Genomic DNA, 11363 nt, shown 5'->3' with positions numbered 1-11363 from the left:
GAGGTCAACATGAACTGCATGGACATGATGGAGAGAGGGGGGAATGCTTAGAGGAGCTCCTCAGATTCAAATGGTCAACAACAAGTACACTCACTGAGCATCACACATCCATGGACATTGTTTGCTGTGCTAGATGTGGTCGTCCCGTCACGGTTAGCCTTTAAAAAGGAACCCTTCTATGTCTAAATGTGGACATTGTGCAGTCTTTAACTGCTTTTTGGCCTTTTGCAAATACCTGAACATTGTAACCTTTTTAACAGTGTGTTCAGAATATATATGTGAAGGTTCTCAGTCATCCAGGTCATTTTAGTCTAAGGACCTTGGGAAAAAAAGCATCCAGAAGCTTTTCTTTACAAGCTCCTTAGACTGAGCTCAGAATACTTTAATACATAAGGAAACTATGTGTGCTACAGTTGCTCCAATGAGGATGCTAACGCTGTGAACAGGATTTGAACCTGCGTGGGGAAACCCCATTGGATTTCAAGTCCAACGCCTTAACCTCTCGGCCATCACAGCTGGGCGTCTGACCAGCACGTTCCTGTTGATTAGAGGTAAAAATGTTAGTGCTGATTAACGTGATCCAAGAGAGAACATTTAGCAGAGATCTAGCTCACAACTAGCCACTATTTTAACTTTACTGACATTAAGCACTGCTCAAACAATTAAAGGAACACTTTGAAAACATGCAAGATCTTAATAACAAATAAAAACATCTATGTGTACTCATATAGTGTCCCCAGTGTGTTAGTGACAAAAGGATACCACATTGTCAGATGGAAATGAATGAGGGCTGAATTCACTGTGGAAAATAATCCTAATCATGCTGCAGGTTATTTTTTTTGGACAAAAGTCACGTCACAAAGTCTGTTTGTGATTGTTTGGCCAGTTAAATTCACACCAGTGTCCTGCTGAAGGTCATTTTATAGTTCTGGCAGTGCTCATTCACCCATCACCCTGCTTGCACAAAGAAGCAGATGCTATTCTGGCTGATGGGTTGAGGACCTTCTACAGCCCTGTCCAGCTCTCCTACAGTAACTCCCTGTGTTTTGGAATCTCCTCCATCCTCTCAAGACAGAAAGCCTTCTAGTAACGACATATATTGATGTGTCATCCTGGAGGAGTTGGAGTACTGTGCAACCTCTGTAGGGTCCAGATATGGACTCATGCTACCAGTAGTCACACTGACCCTCGCAGATGCAAAACTAGTGAAAGAACTGTTAGAGAAGATGAGGAGGAAAACATATCAGTGTCCTCCACCTGTGAAACCATTCCTGTTTTGGTGCTTGTCCCATTGTTGCCCCTCTAGTGCACCTGTTGTTAATTTCATTAACACCAAAGCAGCTGGAACTAATTAACATCCCCCTCGACTACTTAACTGAGCAGATCAATATCCCTACTTGGCTGCGTACTCCAAGTACAGAGACAAGTATTACTGAATTAACAATATATATATATATATATATATATATGGGAGTAGCACAGTGATATTAATACCTCCAGGGCTGGGTCCACATCTGCTTGCTGTCTGAAGAGTTTCCAGGTGTATCGAGGACAAAGTGATATAACTCTTTTCAAACATATTTGGACATAAAGGATGTCCTTTCACCAAATGAAATGGACTGCTTTTTAGATACAGCTTTTCTAGTCTTTCTAACCACTCTAAGCACTTAACACTACAAACCACATTCATACACCAGTTTATTTTATGCACTTAAGCCTAAAGCCAATTGAGAAATGCCAATTAATCTAACATGCATATGTTTAGACTGTGGGAGGAAACCCTCTCAGTCACTAACCTGAACGATCTAACACAGAACTGCTGTATGTCCAAATCTTATGTTGTTTAATCTTCTCATCCCCGCTGATGTCATCAGTGCAGGACTTGTGGGCGTGCCCTCAAATAGCAGTCTGTACCACCGCAGTGACATTAGCGTCTAATGGTGTAACTACATGTGGTAGTTTGTGTTGCTGTATTGTTGAACTCCTGCGGTGAATGCTCACGCATTTGTCACATCTGATAGAAGCACTGCAGGTTCAAATCCCACGTGGTGATGTAAAGCTTCCTTCTTGGCTAATGTTAACAGCTGTAGCAACATCAATATAAGCAAGAAAAAACAAAACAGCTCAGAAACCAGCAATAAGCCGACTGCAAAGTGTCACATCACCTTTTTCTTTTCTGTGTCTGAAAAGCTTTTCTCCAAACTGACAGAAACCGTAGAGGTTACAATTTTATTATTAATCCTTTATTTATCCAGGTAAAAGTCTTATTTCCAAGAGAACCTGGCACCAACAATGCAGTTAATGAGTATGTCAATATTATACTGTATTATTAAGTTGCATTAAAGATATGGTACTGGGATGGTGGCATTAACAAACAGACAGAAGGAGGAGCTAGGGCGGCAGAGGTGAATATGTGAAGGTTTTTATTGGGAGTGACCAGAATGGACAAGATTAGAAATGACTAGATTGGAGGGACAGCTCAGGATGAGTGATCTGGAGATAAAGTTTGAGAGGCAAGGTTGAGATGGTTTCTGGGGGTGGCTGTGGCCCAGAAGGTAGAGCAGGTCATCTACTAATCGGAAAATTGGTGATCCCCTGGCCGCTGCAGTCTGTGTGCCGAAGTATTCTTGGGCAAGAACCCTGAAGGACTCTTAAAGCGTTCATGGGAGTACAAATATGTGTGAATGGTAGATAGAAAGCATTTGGAAGTCTAAAAATGTGCTTGAATAAAAGTGTGTAAATGAATGAATGAGACATGTTGCATAAAGTGTTTTTAGTACTCAAGTAGAGTAGGAAAGCACTATATATGCACCACCCCATTTACCATGATGTGGACATGTGCTGAAGCGGGATAGTGGATATATGAGGCAAAGTATGCTGAAGATGGAAGTGCCCAGGGAGGAGGAAAAGAGGAAAACCACAGTGAAGGAGGACATTCACAGAGTCGGAGTGACAAAGGAGGATGCTGGGGATGAGATGGAGGCAGATGATCCAATGTGGCGACCCCTCAAGGGAGATGGAAAAAAAAGGATGGTCTGTAATCATTTGCACATTAAACATAATGCTGGAAAAGTGTTGAACATCTCAGGGGCGTAATTTCCAGGGGGTTTTAGGGGGGTTATGACCCAACCAATAATCCAATAATCAGACCCAGCCAATATAAACCCCCGAATAAAATTATGAATTATCTTGCATGAATAGGCTGCTGATTTTCTTTACTCGTTTCAGGTATTCCCAGCAAAATAGTTGCATGTTTAATCATCTGGGAATTTAATCAGATTTATTTAGACAGAGATCAGAATGCACTTGTGCTTCTTTACGCTGAGAGAAAGGGGAAAGCTTGCAGGTGTTTTGTATTATCATGCAGTGGTTTTATTGGCGTGCTTACGATCACACCGATGCGGTCCAAGAACTAAAACGAGTTTGACACCCCTGATTTTGCAACTTGTGTTTTTAGAAAAAAAGGGGGGGAAAAAGGAAATGGCGTCTCTCAGAATGTCAGTTCTCCTATTTCTTCTGTCTTTTCTCGTCTCTTTGCGTGTCTCCTCCTTTTCTGTGTAGTTTAACGTGTGTTCCAGTGGGAGTACTCGGTTCAGTTTGTGTTTTATAAACAGTCGAGAACGCCCACAGCTCCCATGTGTAGGTGGATCCCTGTGCCCTCACTGTGACTCTGTAGACATCTCTATATCAACACAGTGCAAACAACTCGAGAACACGCACACGCAGACACACACCAGGACGCACGGCTGTCAGCCCCGTTGGAAACTGCGCGTGCACGCTGGCGTACACACATTATTGCAACGTACTCGCGCGCGCACTAACCTGTCAGTCGTCAGGAGGAAAGAACAGTCAGCTGAGACATGCAAGTGTAGGAAAACATTTCATCCTTATTACCCTGTTATTCTCGCTCACGCACACACACGCTCGCTCTGTATTTCTGTATTTAGGCATTATCATTCTCACCTTTTCTCATATTTCTTTCTCACGAGGGGCCTCCTCCCCCCCTCCCTCACTCCCTCCTCAACTTAATCTCTCTCTCGGTCTCTCTCCCTTTTCTCTTCCTCAGTCTTTTCCCCCCCTCAAGGTGTCTAAGCTGTGAGACATTTAATCGCCGCGGTAACGGTTTCATATCTGGAACAGAAATCAAATAATGCCAGATGATTTACTCCCCCTAGCAACCAGGGAGCACAGCCCTAGCAACCGACCCAGCCAGCAGGCCAGACCTAATCAGGTTGAAAATATTTCAATTATTGTGTTGATTCTTGGAGGTGTGTGTGTATGTGTGTGTGTGTGTGTGTGTGTGTAAAGGTGGGTCTGCTGTATTTTAATGATGTCATCTGCTGCTGGCCTGAATATGTGAATGTGGAAGGAAAGGCAACTGCGTCGTGTCACAGAAGTGATCGAGTGCTATTAGAAGTGCTGCTGTTATGATGGAGACATTAGAAGGATACAACAACACATGGTCATTCTGGCTTGGATAGTGTAACAGTTGGCATGCTCTGTGTGTGTGTGTGTGTGTGTGTGTGCGTGTGTGTGTGTGTGCATAAGAAAGAGAACACCAGGGTTGGCGAGGCGGAAATGACAGAGGATAGCCAAAGAGTGGGGACAGGATCCAAACTCCAGGGTGCCAAAGGACCAAATCAAGCTTTTTACTCCACCGCTCTATCAGACACAGTTGCACAACATTCATTTTGTCACGGACCCAGTTCCAGGGATTCGGGGTCCGTGAGCAGTGTGGACTACTATTGTAGTTATTATTATTATTATTATTATTATATTATCATTATTGTGGTTATTGTTATTATGGTTGTGTCTGCTGTCCTGTTCCGTGTTGGTGTACTGTCAGGTGTTTAGGGGTGTGTGCTTGTGTGTGAGGGTGCGGTCGTGGCAGGCACTTTTAGGCCTGGTGGGTGTGGCCCTGCCAGCTGACCGGTCCCACCCAGGAATCCACACACACCTGGCGCCGATCAAGCCTCGTCAGAGGAGCTTCAAAACAGTGTGGCTGAGAGCTCCTCGACGCTGGATCGTTGAGTGACTTCCCATCAGTCGCAGTTATTGTGTAAGGTTAGTGCAAGTCTGCCGTTAGGTTTTGTACTCATGGCTGCCTTTTGTATGCGTGTTTCCTCAGGAGGAATTGTGGCGACCACGAGGCAGTACACGGACAGTACACAGGGAACGGAGACAGAGCATGGGATAAGGGAGAAGACACGGAACGGGAGTCGGGATCGCACGGGGGATTTATTGTTGTTTGGATTTTCACCCCTGTAAATAAACGCACTGCCTTTAGCGTCAAGTCCTGCATTTTTGGGTCCTCATTTCTCACATCCCCACGGTCTGCCAGCCAGACCGTGACACATTTGTGTTGTAGCTTTGGAAAAAAGTGGAATTGTGTGTGTGTGTGTGTGTGTGGAGCAGCTGTTTATGCAGTTTGTGTGTCTGTGTGTTTGTTGAAAGTGTGGAAGCACCTGCACGCAGTGGTGTGGGTGTGTGTGTGTGTGGGGGGGCTTTATTGAAGGCTCGCCCAGTCAATCGATAAGTTTGTGTGTGAGTGTGTCTGAGCTACACCAAGACCACATAAAGCCCGGTTTGCACCACATCTCACTTTAATTCAAGCTAATTCAAGTCGGTTGAAAGAAGCTTGATTGTCACAAAAATTTGCCAAATGATTAAATGCTTTGAGTTCTGAATCCAGATGTTTAGGTGCCAAACATTCACAAATCTTTGTCTCTGCTGATTTTCCCATTGTAGCCAGGATCTGTAAGTATTTGGACAATGACACATTTTGTGTAGTTTTGGTTCTCCATGCCACCACAGTGGATTTTAAATCAAGAAAACAAGAGCAGACTTTCAGCTTTAATTTAAGAGTTTTAAGAAAAGTACTCCGTCAGCTGTTTAGTACCCTTAAAGCTTTTGATGCTTCTCTCATAGGTTTAATATGTTTTGCAGCCTAACGACAGCCTCCCTCTTTTGTATCGACATCTCTCTGGAGCTCACACAGAAAGTGAACAGCTGCCAAATGCAAGCTCAACACTTTGAATCGTCAGATCATTTCCATGTTTAATTTGTCTCAGCATAACCAGGGAAACCCGTCTCACCTGTCGTTTGTCACTCACTTGCCAGATTCCTTTTAACCATCTCACAAAATGCTAATTCAACACTTTTGTTAAACCCCTCGAATTAAAGCTGAGCTCTGCACTTCGATCAAATCTTGTTTGTATGATTTAAAATCCACTCTTGTTGGTACCCACGCAAAATTATAAAAGTGTCACCTGATCCTGAGTTTTAAGTTTATGGACAAATATTCTCCATTTTGGCTTTTAGGTTCTTTATTGTTTAAATGATCATCTTTTTGTATTTTCTTAGTATTCTGAGCCTTTAATTCATTATCTCAGTTAGGGCTTGTATTTGAATTTACTGGTTCCTAAGTGTTTCCCTCTGTGTTCTGTCTTCTCCTCGTATTAAGTTTACTTTTGTGTCTGAGTTTCTTGGTTACGATATTCTTTCCTACTTCCTGGTTTACTTTGCTAGTTACTTATCTTCTGTCTCTTGTACTCAGTTTTACTTCCTGCCCTGTGACTGTGATGATTGTGGGCACCTCTGTCTCATTTCCTTAAATAGCCCTTAGTGTATGAGTATAAATAGAGCTGTCACCCCTCAGTATGGTGGCCCTAAGAGGAGAAATGCACTGCAACATAAAGTAATAACCAATAGAAATATTTTACAAAAACACAAGTATTTTTGCGGAGACAATAACAGGACAGAACAGCTGCTGAAGTGACCAAAACCTAAACACGGGAAAGAGTCCACTGAGGAAAAGATTCAGATAATATGTGCTATAATCTCACAACTCTGTAGACACATGTTAGCTATTAGCCGTTTACTGCAACACGCCACTGTATCTGTATCCCTGTTATGCCGCCTGTTCACCCTAGTTATTTGTCCTTGTGTCACAACTACTGCTGGATTTATGTTATTTTATTTACTTAATTACTGGAAGTAAAAACCTTATTCCAAACTCATCACGTACGGACACCTACAAACAAAATAAACAAACAAAATTTAATCATCTTTAAAAAAAAAACAAAAAACAAAAACAAGCCAAGTAGTTCTTGGAGCCTAAACTTAAGGCCAATCGGCAACAAAGGCACTGCCTACAGCTACAACATGTCAGTGTGGGTTCTCTGTGGATCACTAATGGAGTACCAATACAGTACAATGCTTGGATCTGGAACTGTGTGCAGTCCTCCAAAAGGCCATCAGCATGTGGCCAAACAGCAACGACACAATGCACAGACCGGTTGCTGATGGGGTGAAAAGTTTTCCTGAACAGTGAACCTCAAAAGACAAATTTAACAAGAGGAGAAATAAACCCACACAACAGTTCTACTACCATACAAAGAAGTTCTTTATAAATTATGACTTCTGTATAAATGAACAAGAGTAGCCTACATATTCCACATATTTTTGTAGCAACAACAAGTAGACACGGGTCTACAAAACTCTTCATAGCATTAATATACAACCACAGAGGGACATTTACATCAACACCACCTGTCCAACCTGCTTTTTTAAAGGAAGACTCTTATTGGCCGTCATTCAATAGTGCTACAGCAGTAGCAACACCAGCAGTATCTGACAGTATGGCAAAATTGAACATCTTTCAATGAGGATGTGCTGAATGCAGTAGCAGCAGAGGACGCCTTCAGATCATCTTGTGCTGTATCTTTTTCTGTATTGATTTATCAAATTGTTTTCTATTTAATTCCTGTCTGATACTGTGATAATGCCACAAATAAAGAGGGTGAAGCACAGAGCAGAGAAGGTTAAAAAACCTGCTTTAATCTAATCTGCTCTTTCAATCCCTTTTATTCTCTTATTGTAATTATGTGTGACAATTGGCCTTTAGGGACGAGACAAGTCTCCTTTAGTGACATTTGCTGTTTGGAAGGTGGCAGGGGAGGGTGACAGAGCAGAAAGACAGACATACAAACCACTGGGAAATCTCGGTAGGGAGAGAGAAAACGAGTGTTTGAATGACGCGCAGAAATGGATGTAAAAATGGGCTTCTGAGAGATTATGAATTTACATATCTTAATAGAGAAATGCATGGTGTGGCTTCTCACCCCCAAAAAGGGAAGAAGCTGAAAAGCTCATCTTTGTCGAATGTGTTTCACCCGTGTGTATTTGTGACAAATTTAGGGTGGTGCAACGTGGACCCATGACGCTTCTGTGTTTTAATGATCACTCTACTCTTCAGTTGTTATCCGTGTTCAGAACTGTTTGGATGATTTCGCACTAAATGTCATTTTTCTTTCTAGCCTTTCTGAAGAGCTTTTCACTCAGAATTTGCAGCGGCTCACGGTGGAGGTGGGAGGGGAGGTTGCAGTTCAGCTCCGACCCAGCTTGTTTTTGCCCAAACTGAAGAGTTTTGTTCTGAAATATTCACAATTAATATTTAAAAGGTGACACACATTGTGGATTTCGAAAATATCACAATGCTTTTAGAGAGACCCGTGAGCACCTGGTTCCAGACCTCTCAACTGCCGCCTCCGCGTTTCAAATTTTGGAAGTGATTCAGAAAAGTTTGCCTTTGCGCCAGGCTGCGTCCCAGATTAGAGAAAGAATGAGCAGAACTTTAGCTTACAACTTTTTGGTAATATTACCGTGCTGTCACAAAGTCACCGAAGTTTAGATTAATTTTGTTCCAGATTTCTAGTTTGCACGTCAATGAGTCACGTTACCATGGTTACACAAAAAACAGGGGTTAAAAAAAGGAGTGAAGGAATGTTAACTTCAAAAGAATGTCTGTTAAGAAGTCTAGTCAATGATGACGTTTTACTGTACAATCTAGGTAAAATGTCCCAAAACACTGGGAGTGTGTGTTGCTTTCAAACCAGTATATACCTTCAGTATTGATGGTGCCTTTTGAGATGTGGAAGCCGACAATTCCAGTGGCACTAATGCAACCCCGTACCATCAGAGACATGCAGGCTTTTGAACTGAGTCCTGATGACGTCTCCTTTCTCTTTATTTCAGAGAACAAAACATCCATTATCATTAAAAAATAATAATAATTCATTTGTCTGATCAGAGAAGAGTTTTCCTTCTCCTGGATCATCTTTATATATTTCTTATTTCCACAATAGTGCTTTAACCTGCATTTGTGGATGGCACACTGAACTGTTCAGTTTCTGGAAGTGTTCCTGAGTGGATTCCATGATCCGTGTTCCATCATAGCTGGTTTTAATGCAATGCCCCCAAAGGACCCGAGAATCACAGACATACAGTACTGATTTTCAGCTGATGAACATTATTCTGAAATTGTACCACAGTTTGCAGATTTATAGCTTCTGAGAAACTTTCTCTGTGATAGACATTTTCTTTTATACCCAGTCATGTAAATGACCTGTTGCCAATTAACCAAATTAGTTATAAACTGTTCCTCCAGCTGTTTCTTTCAAGTATCACTTACTTTTCCAGCCTTTTGTTACCCTCATCCCAGCTTTTTAAGATGCGTTGCTGCCATCAAACTCAAAAGGATCGAATTTCTTTCATGAAACAGTAAAATGCGTCAGTTTAAATGTTTTCTGCATTTATAAAGGAATAGATCTTTAAATCTTGTATGTAAAATATTACCACATTCTAGCAGTTCATTGTATTATTTATAGAAATTTGACAGTCATGTGACGGCCTTGACTAGGTGTTTTTTGTTTTCTTTGGAGGTGGTACTGTAGCTCAGCCTCTCTCCTGACATTTATGGTTTTGCCAGTTTTGTCTTGGTCTTTAAAATCTACTGAATCCCACTGTCACATCACGTGAGCACGAAAGAAATGTCAGGTCTGGAAATCCAAACGCTCAAAACGTCTTTTCTCTTGTATATCTCACAGTTTTTATTTACAATTCCAAATCAAAAAATTCCCTCGCAAAATGATTTTGGCTCCTGTCTCTGCGGTTCGAAACAAATAAAACACAGAAAGTCAAACGTTTAATCCTATTCCTATTTTATTCTTCTTAAACTCATAATTCACTCTGAAAATAACTGCAGAACATCTAAAGATCGCATTTTTGTATCATCCAAAGCGACTGCTACGAGGTAATTTGACATCAGAGTGACCAACCTGAATTCTTTTTACCTGAAACATTAGCATGGATAAGATCAGTGCACTTTTAACAACTTCATAAAATTCATTTTATTCTTCCACTCCTCTTTACTCTATTAATTTGGAAAATACCACAATGAGGAGAGAAAATGTGGCACCAAGAGCTGCAGGAAAAAGGGAAAAAAAGCGATAAAGGGCCGTGAAGAGCCAGAGTTGAATGTCAGGAGGTTTTGGATGGATAATGGAGAAGTCAAAAGGAGAATAAAGTGTTGATGAGAAGAACAGAAAAAGACAGAGGAAAGACTCTTCTGCCAATCAGTACTATAATCACACTTTTCCAATTTCCTCTTTATGTTACAAAGACTACCACCCAGCTATAGGTAAGACTGCCTCAGTATTTAAGTGTGTGTGTATGAGACAGAGAGTGAGAGTGTGTGTCAGTGTGAAGGGCAGCTAGGCGTAAAATTGAGTCCAGATTCATTAGGTTCTGTGAGCTGAGCTGCAGTTGGTTTAAGTGATACATTTCCTCTGGAAGTGGAGGTGTGGAGGTGTGTGGGTGGACGGGTGTGCGGTGGTGGGGTCAGTTATACGTCATGGGTCTCTCTCTCTCTCTTTCTGTCTCACACCTGTGCACAGACAAACAGACCTGCATATCCGCACACAGACAGTTTAGAGGCCTTTATTCTATTTTCTCCCTCCTCTGTCTCAGCGGTGAGTGACACTGTAAATCTGAGCCAATTTCCTCCTCTAATCATCATTAAAAAGCGCAAATTACTCCACTCTCCATTAAACACTCCCACATGCCTGCTGCTATTACGAGCGGTGCAGCCTTTTCCATACGTGCCAGACTGAGGCCAGCCTTCTGCGTAGCTTTGTTCTAACCTCGCTTTATTCATGAGATAAGCACACCAGCATATGTCAAACAGAAAACATGCTGTACTGTGTTTTACCAAAACAGCAGGACTGAACATTTCAATCTCCCATCCATGCAAGCAAAATAATTTTGGAATAAAGATTGTTGTGCTTCTTCTAATGCAAAATAGTCCCTTGGGGCAGATGCAAAATGGGTACAATATTATAGAAAAAGATGAGAAAAGTTGTTCTAACAACTAGAGGCACATTCGTCTGAGGTGATGCTGTGGAGAAGCTAATCTCAAGACCTAACGTGCCACACAATAGACCCTGATTCATCACAGGGCAAAATTTAAAGCAACGTGGAGCTTTGCAGTTCACGAGTGAGTCTTCTGAGTCGTATGCACACTC

General features: G+C 41.8%; 1 non-coding gene across 1 annotated transcript; it reads right to left on the bottom strand.

Moving 5' to 3' along the window:
• Window positions 1-434: 434 nt before the first annotated feature.
• Window positions 435-516, bottom strand: trnas-uga (transfer RNA serine (anticodon UGA)). The gene has a single exon. It is a non-coding gene; the product is annotated as a tRNA-Ser (tRNA).
• Window positions 517-11363: the final 10847 nt, after the last annotated feature.

The sequence above is a fragment of the Astatotilapia calliptera genome, chromosome 6 (genome assembly GCF_900246225.1).
Source record: "Astatotilapia calliptera chromosome 6, fAstCal1.2, whole genome shotgun sequence".
NCBI lineage: Eukaryota > Metazoa > Chordata > Actinopteri > Cichliformes > Cichlidae > Astatotilapia > Astatotilapia calliptera.
Note: the sequence above shows the minus strand (reverse complement) of the source record. Positions and strands in the feature narration are given on the sequence as shown.